Below are 26,115 nucleotides of genomic sequence, written 5' to 3' on the forward strand. Positions count from 1 at the left end.
ACACCCGGTATAACTGTCGTTAGTGTTCTCTGTTTTTCCGTTAGCCATTTCTACGGTGAATATTTCTTTTAGTGTTTGTGGTTTTTGTTTAAGCAAGCGTTTAAATTGATGGCTCACGAAGCTTTTCTCCGCGCCACTATCGAAAAGAATGCATGCGTATGTATTATTGAGGAGAAACGTACCGGTGACCACAGTTGGGTCTGCAACTGCTTCCTCATGACCTATCGCCAGAACTCTGCCCACTTTACCCGGGTTGGGGTTTCTTGCCTTCGGGCAGTTCCGCTTTAAGTGTCCTGCCTCTCCACAACCATAGCTGGTTCGACTTACTCCGGCGTTGGCAGCTTGTGCGTTTTGTTGGAATGGAACCTTACAAAATCTACGGTGTGCCCCTTTTTGTTACAGTTGGTGAAATGCATTTCATGGCATGCGCCGTTGTGGTGAAAGTTGCACTTGTTGTACTTTGGTAGGTTCCCGACATATTGCTTTATCGGAGTTGGGTTGGCAGTAGTTTTGGCGGCGTTCACAGCAACCACTTGTTGGTTTTTGGCAGGGTCTTGAGCAGATTGACCCTTCTTCTTGTTCCAGAACTTCCTTTTGTTGTTTCCCCCTTTAGCTTGCTCGGAGGTGGTTGTCACAGTGCCTTGGCTGGCTTTATGGTCGATGAGTTGCTGTGCCAGTTCTTTGGCACTGTCAAAGGTAGTTGGCCTTGAGGCCAATACGTTCCCTTGAAGCTGGGAAGATAGTCCCCATATGTATCTCTCCACCTTCTTGCTTTCCGACGGAACCATCCCTGGACACAGTATGGCTACATCACTAAACCTTGAGGTATAAGACAAGATGTCGGAGCCTGTCATTTTGAGACCCCAAAGTTCCTCTTCCAACTTTTGTATCTCGCCCCTTAGGCAGTACTCCTTCATCAACATGGTTTTCAGGTCTTCCCATGTTATCGAGTTCGCCACCGGAAGTGTCAATGTCTTGACGTGGCCATTCCACCAGGTGAGTGCCCTTTCAGAGAATGTGCATGCTGCAAACTTGACCTTGTTTGCTTCAGGGCATGGACATATTTCAAAGACAGATTCGGTTTTCTCGAACCATTGCAACAATGCTATGACACCTCTGCTCCCATTGAAAGTTTTGGGCTTGGCATTAGTAAAGTCTTTGTAGGTACACTCTCTCGAGCGTCCCTGACTGTCCCTGTTGTTAGAATTTGTGGCGCCATTACTTGCACCACCCGCATTGTTGGTGCTTATTTGGGATATTGCGGCTGCTACTGCGGCTGTTACAGCCGCCTGGAACATTACCGTGTCGAACTAAGGGGGTGGTGGCGCTGCAGTTCCTGTGGCACAGCCGCGTCTAGGATTTCTACAAGTTGGCATTTTCTGCCATATAAAGAATGAAAAGACAATAAGTCTTTGATAACACTCACAAGTCGAGAGTTAAAACAAAACATTAGCAGTTCTTTATATGTATCATGATTCCGACTTGTAATGGTTTTGTATGAATCCTTTCATAATAGAGGTCTATAGATAATGAAATATAGATTTATAAATGCTGATAGTTTTTGATTCACACGAAATGTCTATAATAGGATCCATACCGGGCCCATCCATCGATCGTTTGAAGTATAATAATTATATATAATTAAGGATAATTAAACTTTCGAATCTAATGGGTCTGCCCTGGACCCACAACCAAACAAGGAATAGGATCCTAGGCGGAACCACCATTTCTAGGTCGATATGGACTTAATTATATATAACCTTTATACATCAAACAATCATAAATTGGCCACCGGTAATTTAATCTGAAAATAACCCATGTTATGAATTTGATGTAATAAGTAAATAGCGTCTCAATTTCATTGATATAACTTAGTTTACAATATTGGGAAAATTTGACCCTATGAGGGGTCTATGCTACATCAATGTATGGAAAATTTTTGACCACCTAACAGATCCCGGAAGTGTAAACACTTTAATCGCAAGATCGGACATAAAACACTAGAAAGTAATAGTAATATTTATCCGCAAAGCTTGGTTAAACTGAAGCGAGCAGTGCAAACATTACTTGCGGGGGTTGAAGCCCTGAGGATCACGCAGTGAAGATACGAAATTCCTGGTCACTCTCAATTCGGCTTTAGATTCTGCCGCTTGGCACTCTGCCTCCGCCAGGCGTCCTTCTAATGTGGCTCATTGTTCTCGGAGTTCTTGCACTTCAGCTCAGGTTGCGGCCATTTCCCGTCGAAGAACTTCGGTGCAGTCTCGAGTTCGATCGTGGTCATCATCCAACCGGCGAATGCGAACGGAGTTCACTTGGCTGGTTGCTCCAATTTCCATGAGGTGGCGGATGTTTATCCTGGTTTGTTCTCCGTGGCGTGCGACACGGTGAACCATGATAGGGAAGGCTCGGTCGGCTGACCCTCCTCCGCTGAGGTCGTAGAAACTTCGTTCCATGCCGTAGGGAGGTCGTTGGCCTTGCTCTCGGCTCCATCTATGTATAGTTTTGGCCCATTGGGGCGTCGGGTCTTGGAAGTGTTGCGGAGGGATAGGGGCAGGGTGTGGATCGTAAACTTCAGGTTCAGATTCGGTTTCATCTGAGTCGTCTTCCTCTTCACCGTCTACTGTCTCTTCCTCTTCTATGGGCTCTTCATCCTCCATGGGTTCTTCATCCTCCATGGGCTCTTCTTCGGAATTCTCCTCGGGGTCTTCCTCGATCCAACCGGCATTCCCTTGGTTGGGGAAATAGGGGTCACCCGTCAAGTGAAATCCTGCCATTGCGTTGTACGAGAATAGGGATAAGAAAGGATGTCTTGACAATTTTTGCTATAAACGTTAGTTATCACAAATACTCCTATAGTATTTTTATGTTTGGTTCTCAAGGTTGTTGGTAAGTTGAAGTCTTGTTGCTCATCATGATTCTTCTTCGGCATATGTTGGTCATATCCTGGCTAAATATAGTTGATCAGGCTATATTCATGCAAGATATGAATTCATACCCCGAAGCTGGATCATGGTGTCCAACTTGCCTCAATACTTTTATGTTATTGCCATTGTGATACTGAACTAATGAGTGCGATTGTAAGAATACTTTTATAAAAATACTAATTTTTTATTTTTAAAAGTATTTTAGAAAATCTATGTCAGAGAATTTTGTCCCGTTGTATTTATAGTTTGTATATCTTACGTGGTTCGATATACTTAGTTCACTATAAACAAATCTCTGATACCAATCTGTCACACCCCCAAACCGGAACGGCGGAAACGTTCGGGGCGGAGGACGTTATGCTCAATATCATAACCATAGTAAAGAAAGTAAATCCAACCATCATAAATATAATTTAAAAGGTTACAACGTTACAAAAATACATGTTTCCAAATAAATTACATATGATGTCAAAATAGTTGAAAAGAAATTTGCGCCTTAGCGTCTTGCCTTCAAAAATCTTGTGGTTACCTGTATTACTGAATACCTGAGAATACAAGTTGCTTTTGAAAGAGTATCAGCATTAAAGCTGGTGAGTTCATAAGCAATTTATGAATGAAAAATGAATGTTGTTCCTTAAAGTTTGTTACAAGTTTGTTTCCACAAAATCCAATATTTTCTAAAAGGTTTATTATAGTCTTAACTGAACCAAGACTTAGTATATGTTAGTAAATTTGTCATACTTATGTGTGGTTTTATATTTAAATAAAACTCCTTTTTGTGAAATCATTAAATTCCCGTGAACTGTGTGTTTTTTTAATTCCCCATGTGAATTGTTATAACCATGCTAAGACTCGAAGACCTCGTATTCGACGTTCTTCAAGCGTCGGAATGTTATGACACTTGTCACCTCAGACTTGCCGGTCTAGCTGTTGCAAGCAGCTTAGGTGCGGGTTGTCAAAACCAATATAGATCTATACACAACTATCACGCTCTCCCTACAAGAGATTCTGGCTATAACTACAAGCATTTTCTATTGTACTTAAGAGTACTCTGAAGGTGAATGTCTCACAAATTTATTCATTAACATGTTCACGTAGTTTGTAATGAAATACTCGTTTTGTAAATCGATCGTATTACCGTTTCTTTGTTAAATGAGGTGCCCAAACTATACCTATTGTAGTTTATCAAGAATGTTTTATGTTGTAAATGAAACCTTGTTATGCATGGCTTTGTATTTCAATAAAATGATATTGAAAATTCTAAGTATAAAATCTTACACACCTTGCTCAGCATGTTACAAGGTGTGAATAATTCTTAGACTCGTTTTAACAGATTTACTCTTAGCTGTCACTATTTTAGAATATTTATAGAGAAATCATCATAAGTCGAAAACTGAATCCGTAAACTCGGAGAGTTTGTAAAAAGAGTCTACTGTGTTCATAAATATTTCTATAATTTTTGGTGGTCTCAAACCAGTGTGAAAATTTTCATCTTCACAACCTGGTCCGATTTTGTTGCTACTGTGATTGGCAGTTTTGTAAAAATAACCATAAATTGTAGGAAAATCTTATGGAGGTCTGCAAGTAGTCATTTAAAAGGTATAGACCAGAACTATTTTCATATTGAACAGTTTTGAAAAATATTAAGTTTAAGTTGGGTAAAACAGTTCGTGAACAGGTGACAACTTTTCTGTTGTAAGCTGTCAAGTTAAGTTTCAAATATGTTTTGGTGTTTCAACTTGTATTCCCCCCTTTAAAACTAAAGAAAACTAGAAAATGTAGGGGTATGAACTCACCTTGAATGATTCTGTGAAGAGTGGAAGGTCGAAGACGAGGAGTATCAAGTCAAGAACACTTGATGAACACGTGGAGGCTTGGATGATCCTAAGAATGATTTTTGGTGTTAAAATGTGTGTAGATGTTTCAAGAGTGTTGTGAAAACATGGAGTCACACTTGAGTTGAGATGAAATACTTACCAAAAAGTGAAGTAATAGCTCAAGAACACATCCAAAAAGTGGCTGGAAGTAGAGGGAAAAAGAGGCTCTTTTGATGGTTTGAGAAGTGTGTAAGTGAATGATTTGATCAAAGTGAACAACGAAATCCTCTAGGGATTTCTTTATATAGATGTTGCTGGAACAACTTCCAAGGTTGAAGGGATGTTTGCCTTGGTTAGTGTGATGTGGATAGGGTTGGACTATTGAGGAAGTGACACATGGAAGGCAAGTGGGCACACTTGACCCACTTATGGGTTAAAATATCGTCTTAATATAAAGTAATGATTTTTAATTAATAAATTCTTGAGAAATAAATAAAATACGAGTTTTGGGGTTTAAGATGGTAAAAATATTAATTTGGTGAAAAATCCCCGTCAAAAACGGGCTTAGGAGGCGAAAATAGTCGAAAACCGGACATTATGGGTCGGACCTGCGAGGTTCGGCTCTTGGAAGTGCTGAGGACCGAAAGTAGGGAAGGAGCCGAGAGGAGGGGAGAAGGAGCCCAAGGTGCGAAGAGAGGAGCCCAAGGTGCTTCTGTCTGCGAGGTTCGGTCCGAGAGTGCGACGTTCGGTTCTGACATGCTCGCTTCTGACAAGCTCGGTTCTGAGAGGCTTTGGCTCTAAGAGAAGGGTTCGGTTCCTAAGAGGTTCGACCCTATTTAGCTGTTTTTCGATATAACTCCCCGATTTGAGCGGTTTTTGGCCTAGTTAAGGGTCGGGATGGCCGGATGACTATAAAAAGTTGAGAGAGATTTGGGAGAGATTTGAGAGAGATTCATTTTTAGCCATTATAATCGTATAATCTTGCAAAGCAAGGTCCGTGAACCCCGTTATGCTTCGTTTATGATTATTTTAAGTCCCCAAAAGGATCCATAGTGGTGTTTTGATGCGTTTAACTCCCTACTTAGGGTTTCACGTATAAACACATAGATTCACCGAGACACTCGAATTCTTGACATACAAATGTACATTTTCATAGAATAACTTTTAATCAAACAAGTACTATATAAGATTGACCGGTTTGACTTGTTGACTTGACTTTGACTTGTTGACTTTGAATTTGACCTGTTGACTTTGACTTTGACTTGAATTTGACGGTTGTCACACACCCCCACCCCACCCCTTGGCCGTAAACTCACCCCTATATAAGGGATGAGTGGCCTTCATTCCACCATTTACACACTCTAAGGACCTTTTCTCTACTCTTTCTCTCTCTACAATTTTCGAAATTGCTCAAGAACCATAAAAAATGTAAGTGAGTCTTCACTTTGATTGTGTTTTAATCCCTTTTCTAGTGATGAATCCATGTTTCATCTCATGAATTTCATATTGTTCTAGATTTTATCTCTCACCAAGAACACCAAGAACACACACTAGTGTTTGGTGGCTAAAAACCTCATTTCAAGCCTCTTACAATAAGTAACTACCATCTATGTTTGATATCTACTAGTAAATAATGGTTTTTCAACTACAAATCGACCCAAATCATGAACACGAAATGGTTTTACGGCCGTAAACCCATGTGTACGGCCGTAGACCCTTCAATGGCCGTAAACTCCATTTTGGTCGATTATTGGCCTTTAAACCCTACTTTGAGCTGTGCACAAGACTTAGAAAAATTCCAAGAGGCTAGAAAGGACCTTGAAACATCGAAAATCACACGTCTCATCAAGTGTTTACGGCCATAAACCCATGTGCCATAAACCCATGGACCGCAAACACTTGGGCCGTAAACCCTTGGGCCATAAACCCAGTTGGGACGCAAACCCATGACCGTACACTCCTGATTACGGCCACAAACTCCCCATCTTCAATCAAGTATGATTCTAACACTTAGTTTCAACTGTTTCCTAGTCCCTAAGGTGGTTTCCTTCTACGAAAAATAGTGTTATGTCCTCATCTAATACACATATGTGTTTTATATGTTAAATAGGATTCGTTTGTGTCTGAGGCATTATCTGACACCCAACAACTCTTATTGAATTACACTCGAATTCCACGTCAAACTGTGAGTTCATACCCCTATGCTTTTTCATATTTTAAAACGTTTTCAGGGGGAATACAAGCCAAATTGTAACGCCCCATTTCTGGTATGTAATTTAAATAAAATATTTTTTAATTTCTTAAGGGGTACTCGACGAGTCTATAGCCCGACTCGTCGAGTTGAGACGGGATAATCGTACAAATGGAGTTGGCTACTCGACGAATCCATACGCTGGGACTCGGCGAGTCCGCCTGTCTGGATAAAGCCCTAATTTCAAGGGTTTGTACCCTATTTAAACGTCATTATAGCCTCCCACCCCAGCCTCTAGCACCTTTAGAGCATTTACCCTGTAAACCCTAGCCCCATTGTTGAGTTTGAGTGTGATTCTGTTAGCTAGGAAGCTTTGGAAGAGAAGGAAGGAGAGAAGGTCCATAGAAGAGAAAGGAGATCCAAAAGTTAGCTTCCATCTGTTTCTCATTCAGGTAATGAAGTTATGACCTTGTGTATTCCTCCATTAAAACCCATTTTATGCTTGTTATGTCTTCTTTGGAACCTTTTATGATTCAAAACTTGAGATATGGACTCTCCTTGGGATGGAAACCTTAGATCTGGACGTTATTGAACCCCGGGAACTCATTGTAGCCACCTTTATGCGATCTTGTCCATGTTCGAAACCCTAAGTGCTTAGTATTTGTTGATTTTGAGTATTTTAGCTTCATAATCTTGTGCATGCACGGAAAGTTGGAAACTTTACATGTAAAACCAGTCCTAGAAGCTCAGATCTATGTTTTGGAAGCACTGGAACCGATTAGAATCGAATGTGTAGTAATAGCATGCTTGGGACTCGACGAGTTGTTCTTCAGACTCGACGAGTTGTTCATCTGACTCGGAGAGTCACAGTCTGGACGTGTTCATATGTTGAAGGAGAACTCGACGAGTTGTTCATGCAACTCGGCGAGTCGGATGAAGTTAGACTTGATGTTAGCATCGAAGAAGAACTCGTCGAGTCTTTGCCAAACTCGACGAGTAGAAGCGGGTAGAGGACTAGAATGGATGATAGGGACTCGGTGAGTTGACGGCCCAACTCGGCGATTCCGGTCAACTGAAATTTGACTTTGACCAGGGGTAAAATAGTTATTTTACCCTGAGGGTGTTTATCAGTACCTGACCTAGTGTTTGTGGGATTTGTAGTCGGACAGTTCCGGAGCAGCAGTCAGCCATCGTTAGAGTTAGCATCTCAGCAGGCAACGTTACGAGGTGAGTTTTCCTTCCAGTAGGAGCAGGTCTACGGCCACAATGCCGGCCCGTTTAGCTAGCAGTAGTTCCAGACTTTGGTCTGATGCAGTAGTTCAGTGTGGTTGATGTCTTTGTGATTCAAGCATGTCTTTTTGTTATGTGTTCCGGACTTCGGTCCGATGCAGTATGCAGTATATGTACTTATGCTAGTTGATATGTCTATGCTATGCTATGTTATGCTCAGTTAGTTCCGGACTTCGGTCCGATGCAGTCAGTTCCGGACTTCGGTCTGATGCAGTTAGTTCCGGAATTCGGTCCAATGCAGGGGACAAGGTCCCAGTTAGTTCCGGACTTCGGTTCGATGCAGTTACCGGACATCGGTCCGATGCAGAGGGTAAGGCCCTGGATAGTTTCGGACTTCGGTCCGATGCAGTTTCCGGAATTCGATCCGATGCATTTTCCGGACTCCGTTCCGATGTAGTGGGCTAGGCCCAATAGTTGTTTATGTGTTATTGTATGGTATGTGGTAGTTTGGGGGAGCTCACTAAGCTTCGTGCTTACAGTTTTCAGTTTTGGTTTCAGGTACTTCCGCTAGCAAAGGGAAGAGCTCGGGATGATGGCATCGCACACACCACAACTTTAGTTTTATCCTGGGAGTTTATTTCGGATACTATCATGATTGATACAGTGTTGTTTTGATACAGTACTATGACATTTGAGTCGCTCATTCCTCGGTTTTATTATATATGATGTGATTTTTAGTAATATTTAAACAAAAATTTTTGGGTCGTATTTAGGGTCCTTTCAAGTTGGTATCAGAGCCTTGGTTTGAGGGATTCAGGCACGCTTTCGAGTGTGTCTGAACTCAAACTAAGGAAATGGTAAAAGATTTTCAAAAGAGAAACATATTCGAAAAGAATTTTTGAAAAAAGAACTTAGAAAGAAAAAGAGTTTTCTTGAAAAGGGGTGTGGTGCATGGGATCAGCCGAGCTCAAGTAACTACTCCCAAATTACCCATACAAGTTTATATTATGATTATCTGTTTCAGTTTCAGTAGAACAACATGCTAGAATAGGACTAAGGATCTAGGAGGATGCCTTATGTGCCTGCTATATGTGTTTCAACTTTATGAGAATTGCATGCTAGTATTGAGTAGACAGCAGTAGAATAACCTGTTTAGGTTATGCCTGATATTATGAGCTTAGCATTGTATGCTAGTACAGTTTCTTGTTATGAGAATAGAGTTGCTTAATTAGTTTCCTGTGTCCGAATGCTGCTTTCTTTGTGCTTTGTGGGACTCCGAGTGATGGGAGTTAGCCAATAGGTGAATACGTCACATCACATGTGATCAGTGTTGAATAATCTCAGAGTGCTAGATTTGGCCCTACTGCGCAACTCTTGTTTGAGTCCAACTGTTGCAGGAATGAGTCTTTTACTCGAAGGATTATCTGAGCCTCGTCACATGTGATGGTATTCGGGTGATGACTAATTGGCATTACAAGGTGGCCTTCAGCAGTTGAGGACTGGTTTTTGTTGAGTCAGAGATTTCCCTAGGGCAAGCCTAGGATGAGAGTAGCAGAGATCAGTAGCAGTAGTAGTGACTTGGTGGAGTCAAGGCAGTTCTTGAGGAAAGTACAGATAGATGTGGAAGGTAGTATGGGCCCATACTACTGAAAGCAGAGGATCCGTACTCGAATCAAGGAAGGCTGAGGCGAGACCAGAAAACCTGTAGTAGTAGCGATCCCTCAAGATATATTAGTGTTTCTCACATTTATCATGATGTGTTTTCAGAATGGTGGTTTTACGCCTTAGGCCAGCAGTCGGCAGTTCAAGAGCCGGTGAGGGATCAGGATCGGGCTCGGGGGCCTAGCATCTAGATGAGCAGACCAGAGAGTTCCTCACCTCAAAGGTTACTCGTATCATACTTGAGCAGACTCCTGTGATCTTCGGTTCGATCAAGGAGGGTATTCTAGAGCTGATGGACGAGAGACTGAGCACATTCCGTGCTGAGGTGGCGGCCATGATGGGGTCGCGCACACTCACCTTCAGGGAGTTCCGGGCTTGTGGAGCTCCAGACTATCATGTGGCACGGGACCCCATTGCGAGTATTTGGTGGTTGGCAGATGTCGCCAACGCATTCCACACCAGCAGATGTCCCGATGGGGACAAGGTCCGATTAGCATCCTGTCTTCTGAAGGACAGGGCACGAGATTGGTGGGAGGAGATTGGGCATGTCATTGGGGATGACGCAGCACTTGATGCTATGACTTGGGCTGATTTTACTACCAGGTTCAGAGCCGATTTTGCACCGGTTATCGAGTTGCAACAGTTAGCCAGGGAGTTTCAGGATCTCACCCAGACTACAGAGACAGTGGTGGATATTACCGCCAAGTTCGGGGAGAGGGCTCTTCTCGTTCCTCAGTATGCAACTGATGAGGAAATGAAGAAGGCCCGATATCATGAGATGTTGCGGAGTGATATCCGCTAGTTTATGAGCCGGTCCAGCTATAAAACGCTGGATGACATGATTGCTAGGGCTCGTGAGAGAGAGATTGATTTAGAGATGGAGAAGAAGAGGAAGCCAGAGACAGTATTTGGAACAGGGAGTTCGGGAAAAAAGGCCAAGGTATCAGATCACATATCTAGAGGACAGCAGAGCAACAGTCGGTGTGGCAAGTGTGGGAGATTACACGATGGGGCGTGTAAGGCAGGGAGTCCCGGTTGCTACAAGTGCGGCTGGACCGGGCATATAAGCAGAGATTGTACTGCTACTCCCACCGTTACCGCATCATCTGATCTGATTTGCTTCCATTGCAATAAGAGGGGACATAAAAAGTCCTAGTGTCCGAGTTTGTCAGCCGCAGGGAAGGTGGTAGCACCTGCCCCTGCAACTTTGAGGATTACAGACGGCCGTCAGGGTCGGAGTGAGGCGCCAGTGGCGAAGAGTAGAGTTTTTCAGATGATAGCAGAGGAGGCGTGAGCGAATCCTGATGTGGTGATGGGTATGTATTTTCCCTTCATCTCTTTATTATTTTTGATTGTTTCCTTATAGTTATATGTTTTTATATATATGGTCGTTCTTAGTGAACGACATATCAGCTACAGTCTTGTTTGATTCGGGGGCTACTCGATCATTTGATTCGCTTGCACTTAGCAAGAGGTTTAGCAGAGCTCTGGGGGAGCTGGATTGTCCACTTGAGGTTGAGATAGCTAATGACAGGACCGTCAGGGTCGCGAGAGTACATAGAGCTTGTTCGCCTCAGTTATTTGATGAGCAGTTTTCGGTAGACCTGCTTCCTATTCCCCTGCAAGGGAATAAGGTGATAGTAGGTATGGATTGGCTGAGCCCTAATGGGGCGGTGATTGATTCTGAGCTACAGCTAGTGAGGGTCTGCACCCCAAGTGAGGGAGAGTTAGTGATACAGGGCGAGAGGCCACAGTGCGGACCGATTCTTTGCTCAGCAGCGAGAGCGAGACGCTACTTCTAGCAGGGTTGCACAGGATTCGTCACCTATTTTTTGGATGCCCGAGAGAAGGGCAAGGCGGCGGTCGACGATGTACCGGTAGTGCGAGACTACCCGGACGTATTCCTGGAGGATTTGCCTGGGATACCTCCTGAGAGGCAGGTTGAGTTCATGATTGATCTGGTTCCTGGTGCGGCTCCGATAGCCAAGGCACCGTATCGGTTGGCTCCTCCAGAAATCCAGGAGTTGTCTACGCAGCTGTAGGAGCTGCTAGACAAGGGTTTCATCAGACCGAGTAGTTCACCATGGGGAGCCCTGATCCTGTTTGTGAAGAAGAAGGATGGGTCGCACCGTATGTGCATAGATTACCGGGAGTTGAAGAAGGTAACGGTGAAGAACCGTTACTCACTCCGGAGGATAGATTACTTATTCGATCAGCTTCAGGGAGCATCTTGCTTTTCCAAGATTGATTTGTGCTCCGGTTATCATCAGATGCGGGTCAGGGATGAGGATGTTTCAGAAGACAGCTTTTAGGACCCGTTATGGTCATTATGAGTTTGTGGTGATACCGTTTGGGCTCACCAACGCTCCATCCGCGTTCATGGATCTCATGAACCGCGTATGCAGGTCGATGTTGGATCATTCTGTGATAGTATTCATCGATGACATCTTGGTTTACTCCAAGACTCAGGAGCAGCACGAGGAGCACCTGAGAGAGGTGCTAGAGACGCTGAGGAGGGAGAGACTTTTTACAAAGTTCTCTAAGTGCGAGTTCTGGTTGCGCGAGGTGCAGTTCCTTGGTCACCTCGTCAACCAGAAGGGTATTCTAGTAGATCCGGCCAAGATCGAGGCTGTGATGCAGTGGGAGGTGCCGAGGTCTCCATCAGAGATTCGGAGCTTCCTAGGCTTGGCAGGGTACTACAGGAGATTCATCCAGGACTTCTCCAAGATAGCAGTTCCACTCACCCAACTGACTAGGAAGTCGGTTGTGTTTCGCTGGGGGCCTGAGTAGCAGACAACATTCGAGACCCTCAGAGGGAGTAGATGACTTCGTAGTCTTTTGTGATGCTTCGATCATAGGGATGGGAGCAGTGTTGATGTAGTGAGGGCATGTGATAGCTTATGCCTCGAGATAGTTGAAGACTCACGAGGCTAACTATCCGACGCACGATTTAGAGCTGGGGGCAGTGGTGTTTGCCCTCAAGATTTGGAGACATTACCTCTATGGGGTCCGCTGTACCATTTACACGGATCGCAAGAGTCTGAGGTACCTTATGGACCAGCCGAATTTGAACATGAGGCAGCGTCGATGGTTAGATGTGGTAAAGGACTACGATTGTGAGATCCTTTATCATCCGGGCAAGGCCAACGTTGTGGCCGACGCCCTGAGCCGCAAGGCGGTAGCAGCACCGATTAGAGATATAGGTCTGAGGATGACGGTGATTACTCCATTGTTGGAGCAGATTAGAGAGGCTTAGGTCGAGGGCCTGAAGGAGGAGAGGCATAAATGTGAGAGGATTGTGGGCCGAGTAGCTTCTTTCGACTATGACAATCGAGGATTGTTGACCCTTCATGGGAGAGTTTGGGTGCCATATTGGGGAGGAGTACGACAGGTGTTGATGGATGAGGCCCACAAGTCTCGGTTCTCCATCCATCCAGGGGCGACGAAGATGTATAGAGATCTTCGACCCGATTATTGGTGGCCCTGCATGAAGCGGGACGTGGCTTGGTACGTAGAGAGGTGCCTGACCTGTAGGAAGGTCAAGGCGGAGCACCATAGACCCCACGGCAGGATGCAGCTGTTAGACATTCCTGTGTGGAAATGGCAGGATATCACCATGGATTTCATCACTAAGCTTCCCAGGACCGCACGGGGAGTTGATTCGATTTGGGTCATAGTGGATCGGCTGACTAAGAGCGCGCATTTCATACCGATCCAGGAGAGTATATCGGTCGAGAAGCTAGCCGATATTTATGTGCGCGAGGTAGTAGCACGGCATGGAGTGCCTGTATCAGTAGTATCAGATCGAGACGTCCGGTTCACTTCCAGGTTTTGGAAGCGGTTTCATGACAAGATGGGGACTCGTCTTCATTTTAGCACCGCTTTCCACCCTCAGACGGATGGGCAGAGCGAGAGGACGATTCAGACTCTCGAGGACATGCTTCGGGCATGTGTCCTAGACTTTGGTGGTAGTTGGGATATGTATCTTCCACTAGCAGAATTTTCGTATAACAACAGTTACCACGCTAGTATTGACCGTCCTCCTTCCGAGATGCTCTACGGGAGGAAGTGTAGGACCCCAATTTGTTGGGGCGAGGTCGGTCAGCAAGTCATCGGGAGCACCGAGGTGGTGCTCAAGACCACAAAGTTGATCCAGCAGGTTCGTAGCAGACTACAGACTGCGCAGAGTCGGCAAAAGAGTTACGCCGACAGAAGGCGTTCAGACTTGGAGTTTCAGGTGGGCGATATGGTCCTCCTGAAGGTATCACCCTAGAAGGGTATTATCAGGTTTTGGAAGAGGGACAAGCTGGGCCCCAGGTTCATTGGTCCTTTTAGGGTTTTGGCCCAGGTGGGTCGGGTTGCTTATCGGTTGGATCTTCCGGCAGAGCTTAGCCAGATCCACAACACTTTCCATGTTTCTCAGCTGAGGAAGTGTTTGGTGGACGAGTCAGCCATTGTACCCTTAGAGGATATTCAGGTTGATAGCAGCCTGAATTATATCGAGAGACCAGTTCCGATCTTAGATCAGAAGACGAAGACCTTGAGGAACAATGTGGTTCAGTTGGTGAAGGTGCAGTGGCAGCATCGAAAGGTTTCATAGTGGACGTGGGAGACCGAGGGGGATATGAGGGAGCATTATCCAAAATTATTTTCAGATTCAGCAACAGCAGACTTCGAGGACGAAGTCTAAGATAAGTGGGGGAGAGTTGTAATGCCCCATTTCTGGTATGTAATTTAAATAAAGTATTTTTTTATTTCTTAAGGGGTTCTCGACGAGTCTGTGGCCCGACTCGTTGAGTTGAGACGGGATAATCACGCAAATGGAGTTGGCTAATGAACAAGTCCATACGCTGGGACTCGGCGAGTATGCCTGCCTGGATGAAGCCCTAATTTCAAGGATTTGTACCCTATTTAAATGTCATTATAGCCTTCCACACCAGCCTCCAGCACCTTTAGAGCATTTCCCCTGTAAACCCTAGCCCCATTGTTGAGTTTGAGTGTGATTGTGTTAGCTTGGAAGCTTTGGAAGAGAAGGAAGGAGAGAAGGTCCATAGAAGAGAAAGGAGATCCAGGAGTTAGCTTCCATCTGTTTCTCATTCAGGTAATGAAGTTATGACCTTGTGTATTCCTCCATTAAAACCCCTTTTATGCTTGTTATGTCTTCTTTGGAACCTTTTATGATTCAAAACTTGAGATATGGACTCTCCATGTGTAACGCCCCGATTCTCAGGTATTGTCTAAATATGAGTATTGGGTTAAGCCATACACGACGAGTTGGTTGATCTACTCGTCGAGTAGCAGCGGGAAAGATCGCAGGTTAAGTAACCTACTCAACGAGTCCATATTGGGACTTGGCGAGTAGGAGCTAGCAGCTGAAACCCTAAATCCCGAGGTTGTGCACCCTATTTAAGGGAACACAAACCTCTTTCAGCCTCTTTGCAGTCTCTTATCAAACCCTAATACGCGTGTGTATGTGCCCATTGTGTGTTTGAAGCCTTGGAAGAGGATTTTGGTGAAAAGAGCTTGGGAAGCAAGTGGTTTGAAGCAAGGAGCTTGGGGAAAATCCGGCTATACTCCAGTTGTCATCTCATGGGAAGGTATCAAGCTGTTATCCTCTTTTCTATTTCGTTCTAAACCTCCTTGGTTGGAGATTAGGGATCTTTTTTGGGTCATAAAGTCATTTTCTGGAGTATGAGCCAAGATCTGAAGTTGTAACTTCAGATCTGAACTCTCTATGGATTGAGGGACCATAAAGTTATTAGCTTTGGCAAGTTTGAGCCCCTCCCTGTGTGTAAAACCCCATTTCAAGCATAGTTTGGGCTTTTTGAGACATTGGAGCCTTGCATGCACGTAAAGTTTGCAACTTTACATGATAAGCAGGCCTAAATGTCACACCCCAAACCAAGGATGGCGGAAACGTCCGGGGGTGGAGGACTTCATGTATAGTATCATAACAACAATTGTAATAGTAATTCAAGCAAACACAACCAACATATATATAATTGAAAAAGTTACATCATTGTATGAATTACATGTTTACGAATCAATTACAATATGTTGACAAAATATGAAATAGTAGACGCCTTAGCGTCCCATCCTCAAAAGCACTTGATTACCTGTTTAATGATTTCCTGAGAATACAAGTTGTTTGAAAAAGTGTCAACACAAAGGTTGGTGAGTTCATAAGCTTTTGTTTGGTATTATTAAAAGCCTTTCGTTTGTGAAAGTAGTATTTGTGTTAGAAAATCCAATATTTTCCTTAATGTGTAAATGTAGTCTTAAAACCCAAAGACCGAAATGTACAAGTAATTTGTCATATTTATAGTAAAACAATGCAAGTTTAAATCGACATAAACTCGTTAAATTTTAATGAAGTTCCCGTAAATTCCAATGTTTATTAATGCTTTATGTGAGTTATTATAACCATGCTATGACCTAGTTGGCCTGAAACGACGTTCTTCAGGCGTCGGAAATGTTATGATATTTGTCACCCCAGACCTGCCGGTCTAGCTGTTGCATGCAGCTTAGGTGTGGGTTTGTCAAACCCAATATAGATCTATACACAAGTATCACGCTCTCCATCAAGGAGACTCTGGTTACAATACAAGACTTAATGGTAATTTGAAGTAAATGTCTCACAAAGTCATTAATGGAATTACGTGTTATGAAAACTTGGTACCGTATGGCCGTACCTTGCTTAATGAAAATATCCTTTGTATAAATGTACCCTTTTTAAATGTATGTGTTATGTAATGTATCATAAACTATACCTATTATAGTTTATCAACCAAGGGTAGTACGTGGTAATGTATGCAAACTATATTCAAAATAGTTTATTAAATGTTTCAATGTATCGATTGTACTTTGATTATAATCACTTGTTATTCTTTATATTTTATATGACCAAATCCATTTGTAAACTGATGTGTGTCTAAATATTAAGATAAAATGTCATATATTGCAATAACATATAATCACATAAAGATATACACCTTGCTCAACATGTTACAAGGTGAAATGAAATTAACAGCAACTTTTCGTTGAAAAACCGTTTATGTTACTGTTCTTAGAAAATTTATAGAAAAATCATCAAAGCTCTAAATCCAAATCCGCAAATTTTGAGAGTTTGGAATATGAGTCTAGTTTGTTCGTAAATTTTATCATGATTTTTAGTGATCTCTAACAGAGGTGAAAATGTTCATAATCACAGACTGGTCCGGGTTTGCCTCTGAAATGACAGGCAGTTTTGTAAAAATCACCATAAATTGTAGAAAAATCATATGGAGATGTGCAAGTATCCATTTTAAAGATAAGAGTTTGAACTACTTGCACCTGGAACAGTTTTGAAAACTAAAATATTTAAGTTGATCAAAACAGTCCGTGATTAACGTCCATCTTTTCTGATGTAATCTGTTAAAAAAGTTTAATTGTGTTCTTGATGATTTGACTTGTATTCCCCCCTTAAAACTTAAGAAAAACATGTAAATGTAGGGGTATGAACTCACCTTATGTGTTATTAGAGGATGGATGTTGGAGAAGAGAAGTGTTCGACCCAAGAACACTTAGAAGATGCCTTGACGAATCGAGAACCTAACATGAAGGTGACGATGTTTGTGTAAGATTCTTATGATTTTGAATAGAAGGATATGTAATAATCATAAGAAGAATGAATTATACTTACCAAGAGTGGAAGAAAGCTTGATAATCAGCCTTGGAAGTCTTGGAATTGAGAGAGAATGGTGAGAGAATTTGGAGTGTGATCCTTGGAGGAAAATGAGAGAATCAAAGAAGTATGAAGAGAGGGGATGGGTTTTTATACTTAGACAAGGAGTGGGGCTGGTCATGTAGTGGGTATGAGTTGGTCATGTAGTGGGTAAGAGCTGGTCATGTAGTGGGAAAGAGTTGGCCATGTAGTGGGTGTGAGTGGTGGCATGTGACATAAAGTAAAGTAAAGTCATCTTTCCACCTCAAGCACCTCCCCTACTAATTATTGGTATGAATAGCCCTAAAAACGTGGGGATTACTGACATATAGAGTTCTAACTGTAAAAATAAAGTTTTTGGTGAAAATCCCGCGTTAAAATGATGAAAAACGGGCCTAAAACAAAGTCGTAGTCGAAAAACCGGAAACATTATGACACGCAAAAATGCATGTCGTCTTCTTTTATGACAGGGGCTTCCTTGATACTCATTGCGTGTCATCAACACGCGCGTCGTAAGGTTACGACAGACAAATGTGTGTCGTCTTCCTTTATGACAGGGACTTCGGTCCTGAAGCTTCAGTTTTGGGTCCTTAAGCCTATTTTACCCGTTTTTACCCCGTTTCAAGTGGTTTTTGACCCAGTTAAGGGTCGGGATGGCCCGAATGATTACAAAAATTTAAAGGAACTTTTGAGAGAGATTTGGGAGAGATTCGGGAGAGATTTGGGAGAGATTTTAATAGAGAGAGGTTGAGTGAAAGAGATTGTGAGAGGTTTCGTTTGTGATCTTTTTGAGTGTCCGGCTTCGCAACGAAAGGTCCATAAACCCCGTTAAGCCATGATTTAGTGTCTTACACAATCCCAATGATTGTGCAATAGTGTTTTATCGCTTTGGTTCGTTGTTTAGCACTGTTAAGTCTAAGGAAAATCAAACACATGAATTTTTCAAATGATGTTTTCTCATTGAAATAGCGAATTGTATAATGTAAACCCTAACATACAAGGGTTAATGGAGTTGACCGGTTTGACTTGTTGACTTTGTTTGACTTTGACTTGACCGAAATTTGACGGTTGTCACATCATCCCCCCGTTAGAGGGAATTTCGTCCCGAAATTTGCATTTTGATTGGGACTTCAAGAGTTTGGAAAAAGATGTGGAAAACTTTGCGTAGTACAAGAAATTGATTATGGTGAGGAACAACCCTCCTGATGTCACATGACGACCTTGGAAATTTCTTATTGTAACTTGAACTGAGTCAATTTAAAAGGAGTTTATTGTTTTGGGATGATAGAGTATTCTATGTGTGCTTTTATACTCCCTGTTTTATCCTTGGTATTACCACTATGAATATTTTATAACGTAGTTAGCGAGTTCCATCATTACGAATGTTTCAACAAATTTTGACGAAATTTGCATTATAAGTCCTACTAGTTCTTTTATAGTCGATTGGCGTAAACTAGTCGTATATCATTAAGATTGCAAGGGCATTTTGGATGGGTGACCCCGCCTTAAGCCCACAACCAAACAAGGAACAGGGAATGAGGCGGAATCACACATTCTAAGTCCATAGAATCTTAATGATATATGACCATAACGTTTACACTAGCCATCATAGGTTCCAGGGGCGTAGTATTATTGGGGCCAGGAGTAGGAATTGTAGTTCAAAATAAAATTGTTATAAGCCTGCTATCTTCAAACTTGGGCTTTGGCCCCTCCCGATTCCTAATCAGAATGGTCCAATACTCTTGCCCGATCCAAGTCGAGAGTTGATTCATGTGGCTTGAGCTTAGGCTTGGGTCTTAGAGAAAGAGGCAATGCGTCAGGCTGGCTTCACAGAGCTGCAAAAACTCTTCTCTCTCGACAGTGGATAGATAACATGCCTCGGCTCTTCAGGCCCACATTGCCTACTGGGCCAACTCAAATGAACATCCACTTTGTTACCCCACTTGGGTTATAAGCAAGTGTTACCAAGCCTGATATCAAGAAATCAAAATCGATTCATCCCTATTTGCCCAATTCGCTGCCTATCTCGCCTGCTGTTCGTTTCTCGTTGTCTCGCTAAGTCAGTCGCCTGGTCTCACTCTCGCCAATCGCCATCGCCTAATGCCCAAATCCCTATTCACACTTCACAAAAATCAGGTATGTAATCCCGAGACCCATATCCTGTTCAGCCGTTCTTTCTTTTCTGATTGTAAGATTGTTGATTGTTGGTGTTGGCGTATTGCACTGCTGCTGCTGTTTTCAGTTAATCCGTTGCCTATTTATGCGTTACTACTGTCTTACTGAGTTTCTTTTTAATTTGGCTGTCATTTGTGATTTGGCGATTTTCCAATTTGATTTACAAGTTATGAACTTATAGATTTGGTTATTGTTAAATGAGTTATTGGTTATTGTTCAAATTTTGATTTTGATTTTTTTTTTTTTTTGTTAATTTCAGTTTATAATATTTTCGGCCCCCCTCCCCCAAGTTAATTGTTCTAGCTCCGCTACTGATAGATTCACTGGTAAAAACCCTGAGTTTTTACATAGATGATAAGACTTATTTGGGTTTTGCCGTGTTCCCAAGATTCATAGTTTATAGACTTGAATAGATGCTAGTTTTAGTAATAAAAAGAAATTTAGAATTTAAATGTCGATGTTAGATGCTTGTACTGATATTTAAGGGGTTAAAAAAAATAAAGTTTTATTAGTTACCTATAACGACACTCAAGTCATAATTTGCATGTGTGAAGACTTGGAGTACTTTCTAATGAAAAGTGTGCTACTGGGGAAATTCGAAACTGGTACGTAGCTTCAAAGTCAAGAATATGCAGTAGGCATGTGATGCATTAAATGCATGAGGCACAAAAGTCCTAATTTGCAGCAACATATACGTATATGTGTGTGAATTGAAGAAGAAGGTTACGGCTCAAAGACCATTCATTTCCTCTTTATTTTTTATTTATTACTCCTCCCACTTACCTTATATAAATCATCACAGAAGAAGGTTACGGCTCAAAGACCATTCATTTCCTCTTTATTTGTTATTCGTTACTTCTCCCACTTCCCTTATATAAATCAGCACATTCTTACCGCGACTCTTTAACTTCTCCCTCACAAATGGATCCGCCTGCAGATCATCAAAACCCCATAGATGACCTCGATCGGTTTCAGTACTTTGATCATCAGGATCTGTTCAGGTATATATAAATGTCACTCATTACACCATCTTTCGCACAGAAAAGTGATTTTGTTTATATTGATCAAAACATGGTTTGATTTTTGCAGTGGTGACCTGCTCAACCATCAGGATTTCGAGTTGTCGGAAAAATCGCATGAAGTGCTCGATCAGAATGTTTCCACAGTACTTAACAAAGATCAAAACATCATTTCTAGAAATGAGTTTCATGATCTTGATCCCCTTGAAGACATAAGTTTATGGGATTGTTGGGAGGATGGTAATTTACCATTGGTTAGTTTCAGTGAAGACTGTAAATCCGGTGGTGAGGCTACAGGTAGTTCTAGTGCTGCCACCACTGATCACGGTGGCCGGAAGGTGGCAAATAGATTGAGACCATTGGAGTTTGAAGAGATAGCGAAGTACTTTGAGATGCCGATAATCATGGCAGCAAAGGAACTAGGGATAGGGTTGACATTGTTGAAGAAAAGATGCAGAGAGCTAAACATAAACAGATGGCCTCATAGAAAACTTAAGAGCCTTCAATCCCTCATTCAAAATGCCAAGGTAAACTACGATAATAACCTTCTATACATTACTCATGCATGTATGCATGCACTTGGTAACCAAAGTAGTTTTGGTATTTTCTAAAATTTTAATTATTAGTTTCTTTATAACATAAACATAGGCCCTAGGCATATGCCACATCGAATCAATTGTTTTACTACGATTTCTGATTTATATTTACATAAACTTAACTCATTGTAAATTTTATGAACTCACACGAAAAATATATTGCATCTACCTAAAAAAACTAGGAGTTGGGATTAAAGGAGGAGGTAGAGACGTTAGCAGGGCACAAGAAGATGATGGAGAAATTGCCAGGTATGGAACTGACAGAAAGAACAAAGAAGCTTAGGCAAGCTTGCTTCAAAGCTATTTATAAGAAGAGAGGACTTAACAATCCTTAGTCCTTACCTTTTCTTTTAGCCATTTTGTTATCATTAGTGGATTTTAATCTACATTGTATGTGTTTTTCTCTTGATAGTTTGATACTCTTTTTTTTTAGTTTCATTTTATGTATTTGTCTATTGATTTTTAATGCAGAAAATTTTGTATAATTTGGGTATTATAGTTTGTATTATGTATTTAGCCATATTTTAGATTGCCGACACGACTACGCCGACGACTCTATACCAGAGGTCTATATAAATAGACTTATGAATTTAGTAGGAATAACTTGATTATAATCTTGTGATTTGTTCCATGTCTGATCCACTCCTAAGATTCTCTTGACATGCCCCCAGTTATGTGTAATTAAAATTTTATTAGACTGTTGATCCTAATGAGTCTACCCTAAGTCCACAACCAAACAAGGAACAGGTCCTAAGGCGGACTCACCATTTCTAGGTCAATCATTCCTTAATTACACATAACTTCGAGGTACACCTAAAGAATCTTAGAGTTACCAGTTGTAAATTGTTTGTAATACCAAGTAGTGAGATTCAATGAAATAAAATGCATGCCTATTTCATTGATAAACCTTTTAGTAAATATCCTTACCATTTATATACACATGTATATTTTCGCACTTTAGTGAACTATTCTTGGTGTTTCTGTTAACGTCTTGGAGATGGAGTTATGGTAGTGGGTAGAAGTAGGTTTTGTACGGGCGTTAAAATTTACACATCATGTTGCTCCTGCGAGAATAGGGGTAGAAGAGATAATTAATAGACGCCTAATCCTATAATTACTTATAGGGGTGATCCTTATTAGTTACGTCTATAATCACGTAGTGCATATCAGTTATACATAATTTGAGATAGAATAGACTTTCGAATAAATGACTCTACTCTAAGTCCACAACCAAACAAGGAACAGGAAGTAGAGCAATAGTCATAGATTCTGAGTCTATAATATCTTTAATTATGTATAACCTTGGCGTATGCACTCAGTTATCATAGGCCTACTAATAGAGGTCTTTAGTTTTCACATAAGTTGGTTATAGTATCACCAAATACTCCTATAGTATTTTTAGCTGTTTAGATTCGATTCTTAAAGTATTCTCTGTAGGGTGTAGTTAGGTTGATAGATTTGTTGCCCATTATGACTATCCCCCAGTATATGCAAGTCACTCCTCGGACAGATATAGTTGATCAGGCTATATCCTTCCCATACTTGATTTACATATACCAAGGCATACCCATAATGTACAACTCCTCTTCTTTTATTTTATGTTCTTCTAGTTATGACACTATATGAGCATGTATGCATGTATTTATACTTTTAATAAAAAATCATTTATTTTCTAAAAGTATATTTATTTGAAAAATGCACAAATCAGAGACTATTAGTCCCAATTGTGTTTATAGTTTGTATATCTTATGTGGTTTGATATACTTAATTCACTATAAACTGTGCTCTGATACCAATCTGTCACACCCCCAAACCAAGGATGGCGGAAACGTCCGGGGGTGGAGGACTTCATGTATAGTATCATAACAACAATTGTAATAGTAATTCAAGCAAACACAACCATTGTGTATGTGTATGTGCCCATTGTGTATTGAAGCCTTGGAAGAGGATTTTGGTGAAAAGAGCTTGGGAAGCAAGTGGTTTGAAGCAAGGAGCTTGGGGAAAATCCGGCTATACTCCAGTTGTCATCTCATGGGAAGGTATCAAGCTGTTATCCTCTTTTCTATTTCGTTCTAAACCTCCTTGGTTGGAGATTAGGGATCTTTTTTGGGTCATAAAGTCATTTTCTGGAGTATGAGCCAAGATCTGAAGTTGTAACTTCAGATCTGAACTCTCTATGGATTGAGGGACCATAAAGTTATTAGCTTTGGCAAGTTTGAGCCCCTCCATGTGTGTAAAACCCCATTTCAAGCATAGTTTGGGCTTTTTGAGACATTGGAGCCTTGCATGCACGTAAAGTTTGCAACTTTACATGATAAGCAGGCCTAAGTGTCACACCCCCAAACCAAGGATGGCGGAAACGTCCGGGGGTGGAGGACTTCATGTATAGTATCATAACAACAATTGTAATAGTAATTCAAGCAAACACAACCAACATATATATAATTGAAAAAGTTACATCATTATATGAATTACATGTTTACGAATCAATTACAATATGTTGACAAAATATGAAATAGTAGACGCCTTAGCGTCCCATCCTCAAAAGCACTTGATTACCTGTTTAATGATTTCCTGAGAATACAAGTTGTTTGAAAAAGTGTCAACACAAAGGTTGGTGAATTCATAAGCTTTTGTTTGGTATTATTAAAAGCCTTTCGTTTGTGAAAGTAGTATTTGTGTTAGAAAATCCAATATTTTCCTTAATGTGTAAATGTAGTCTTAAAATCCAAAGACCGAAATGTACAAGTAATTTGTCATATTTATAGTAAAACAATGCAAGTTTAAATCGACATAAACTCGTTAAATTTTAATGAAGTTCCCGTAAATTCCAATGTTTATTAATACTTTGTGTGAGTTATTATAACCATGCTATGACCTAGTTGGCCTGAAACGACGTTCTTCAGGCGTCGGAAATGTTATGACATTTGTCACCCCAGACCTGCCGGTCTAGCTGTTGCATGCAGCTTAGGTGTGGGTTTGTCAAACCCAATATAGATCTATACACAAGTATCACGCTCTCCCTCAAGGAGACTCTGGTTACAATACAGGACTTAATGGTAATTTGAAGTAAATGTCTCACAAAGTCATTAATGGAATTACGTGTTATGAAAACTTGGTACCGTATGGCCGTACCTTGCTTAATGAAAATATCCTTTGTATAAATGTACCCTTTTTAAATGTATGTGTTATGTAATGTATCATAAACTATACCTATTATAGTTTATCAACCAAGGGTAGTACGTGGTAATGTATGCAAACTATATTCAAAATAGTTTATTAAATGTTTCAATGTATCGATTGTACTTTGATTATAATCACTTGTTATTCTTTATATTTTATATGACCAAATCCATTTGTAAACTGATGTGTGTCTAAATATTAAGATAAAATGTCATATATTGCAATAACATATAATCACATAAAGATATACACCTTGCTCAACATGTTACAAGGTGAAATGAAATTAACAGCAACTTTTCGTTGAAAAACCGTTTATGTTACTGTTCTTAGAAAATTTATAGAAAAATCATCAAAGCTCTAAATCCAAATCCGCAAATTTTGAGAGTTTGGAATTTGCGTCTAGTTTGTTCTTAAATTTTATCATGATTTTTAGTGATCTCTAACAGAGGTGAAAATGTTCATAATCACAGACTGGTCCGGGTTTGCCTCTGAAATGACAGGCAGTTTTGTAAAAATCACCATAAATTGTAGAAAAATCATATGGAGATGTGCAAGTATCCATTTTAAAGATAAGAGTTTGAACTACTTGCACCTGGAACAGTTTTGAAAACTAAAATACTTAAGTTGACCAAAACAGTCCGTGATTAACGTCCATCTTTTCTGATGTAATCTGTTAGAAAAAGTTTAATTGTGTTCTTGATGATTTTACTTGTATTCCCCCCTTAAAACTTAAGAAAAACATGTAAATGTAGGGGTATGAACTCACCTTATGTGTTATTAGAGGATGGATGTTGGAGAAGAGAAGTGTTCGACCCAAGAACACTTAGAAGATGCCTTGACGAATCGAGAACCTAACATGAAGGTGACGATGTTTGTGTAAGATTCTTATGATTTTGAGTAGAAGGATGTGTAATAATCATAAGAAGAATGAATTATACTTACCAAGAGTGGAAGAAAGCTTGATAATCAGCCTTGGAAGTCTTGGAATTGAGAGAGAATGGTGAGAGAATTTGGAGTGTGATCCTTGGAGGAAAATGAGAGAATGAAAGAAGTATGAAGAGAGGGGATGGGTTTTTATACTTAGACAAGGAGTGGGGCTGGTCATGTAGTGGGTATGAGTTGGTCATGTAGTGGGTAAGAGCTGGTCATGTAGTGGGAAAGAGTTGGCCATGTAGTGGGTGTGAGTGGTGGCATGTGACATAAAGTAAAGTAAAGTCATCTTTCCACCTCAAGCACCTCCCCTACTAATTATTGGTATGAATGGCCCTAAAAACGTGGGGATTACTGACATATAGAGTTCTAACTGTAAAAATAAAGTTTTTGGTGAAAATCCCGCGTTAAAATGATGAAAAACGGGCCTAAAACAAAATCGTAGTCGAAAAACCGGAAACATTATGACACGCAAAAATGCATGTCGTCTTCTTTTATGACAGGGGCTTCCTTGATACTCATTGCGTGTCATCAACACGCGCATCGTAAGGTTACGACAGACAAATGTGTGTCGTCTTCCTTTATGACAGGGACTTCGGTCCTGAAGCTTCAGTTTTGGGTCCTTAAGCCTATTTTACCCGTTTTTACCCCGTTTCAAGTGGTTTTTGACCCAGTTAAGGGTCGGG

At 41.1% G+C, this 26,115-nt stretch overlaps 2 long non-coding RNA genes across 2 annotated transcripts; both read right to left on the reverse strand.

Moving 5' to 3' along the window:
* Positions 1-15,880: 15,880 nt before the first annotated feature.
* On the reverse strand, positions 15,881-17,591 carry LOC145107754 (uncharacterized). Its single transcript, XR_013707958.1, has 3 exons — positions 17,506-17,591; positions 17,330-17,414; positions 15,881-15,955 (listed from the first exon to the last, which is right to left on the reverse strand). It is a non-coding gene; the product is annotated as an uncharacterized LOC145107754 (long non-coding RNA).
* A 6,140-nt stretch (positions 17,592-23,731) lies between these two features.
* Positions 23,732-25,527, reverse strand: LOC145107759 (uncharacterized). The gene is made up of 3 exons (XR_013707962.1): positions 25,442-25,527; positions 25,266-25,350; positions 23,732-23,890 (listed from the first exon to the last, which is right to left on the reverse strand). It is a non-coding gene; the product is annotated as an uncharacterized LOC145107759 (long non-coding RNA).
* Between the last annotated feature and the right edge of the window lie 588 nt (positions 25,528-26,115).

This window comes from Lactuca virosa, chromosome 1 (genome assembly GCF_052849685.1).
Source record: "Lactuca virosa cultivar CGN04683 chromosome 1, Lactuca_virosa_CGN04683_v6, whole genome shotgun sequence".
Lineage (NCBI taxonomy): Eukaryota > Viridiplantae > Streptophyta > Magnoliopsida > Asterales > Asteraceae > Lactuca > Lactuca virosa.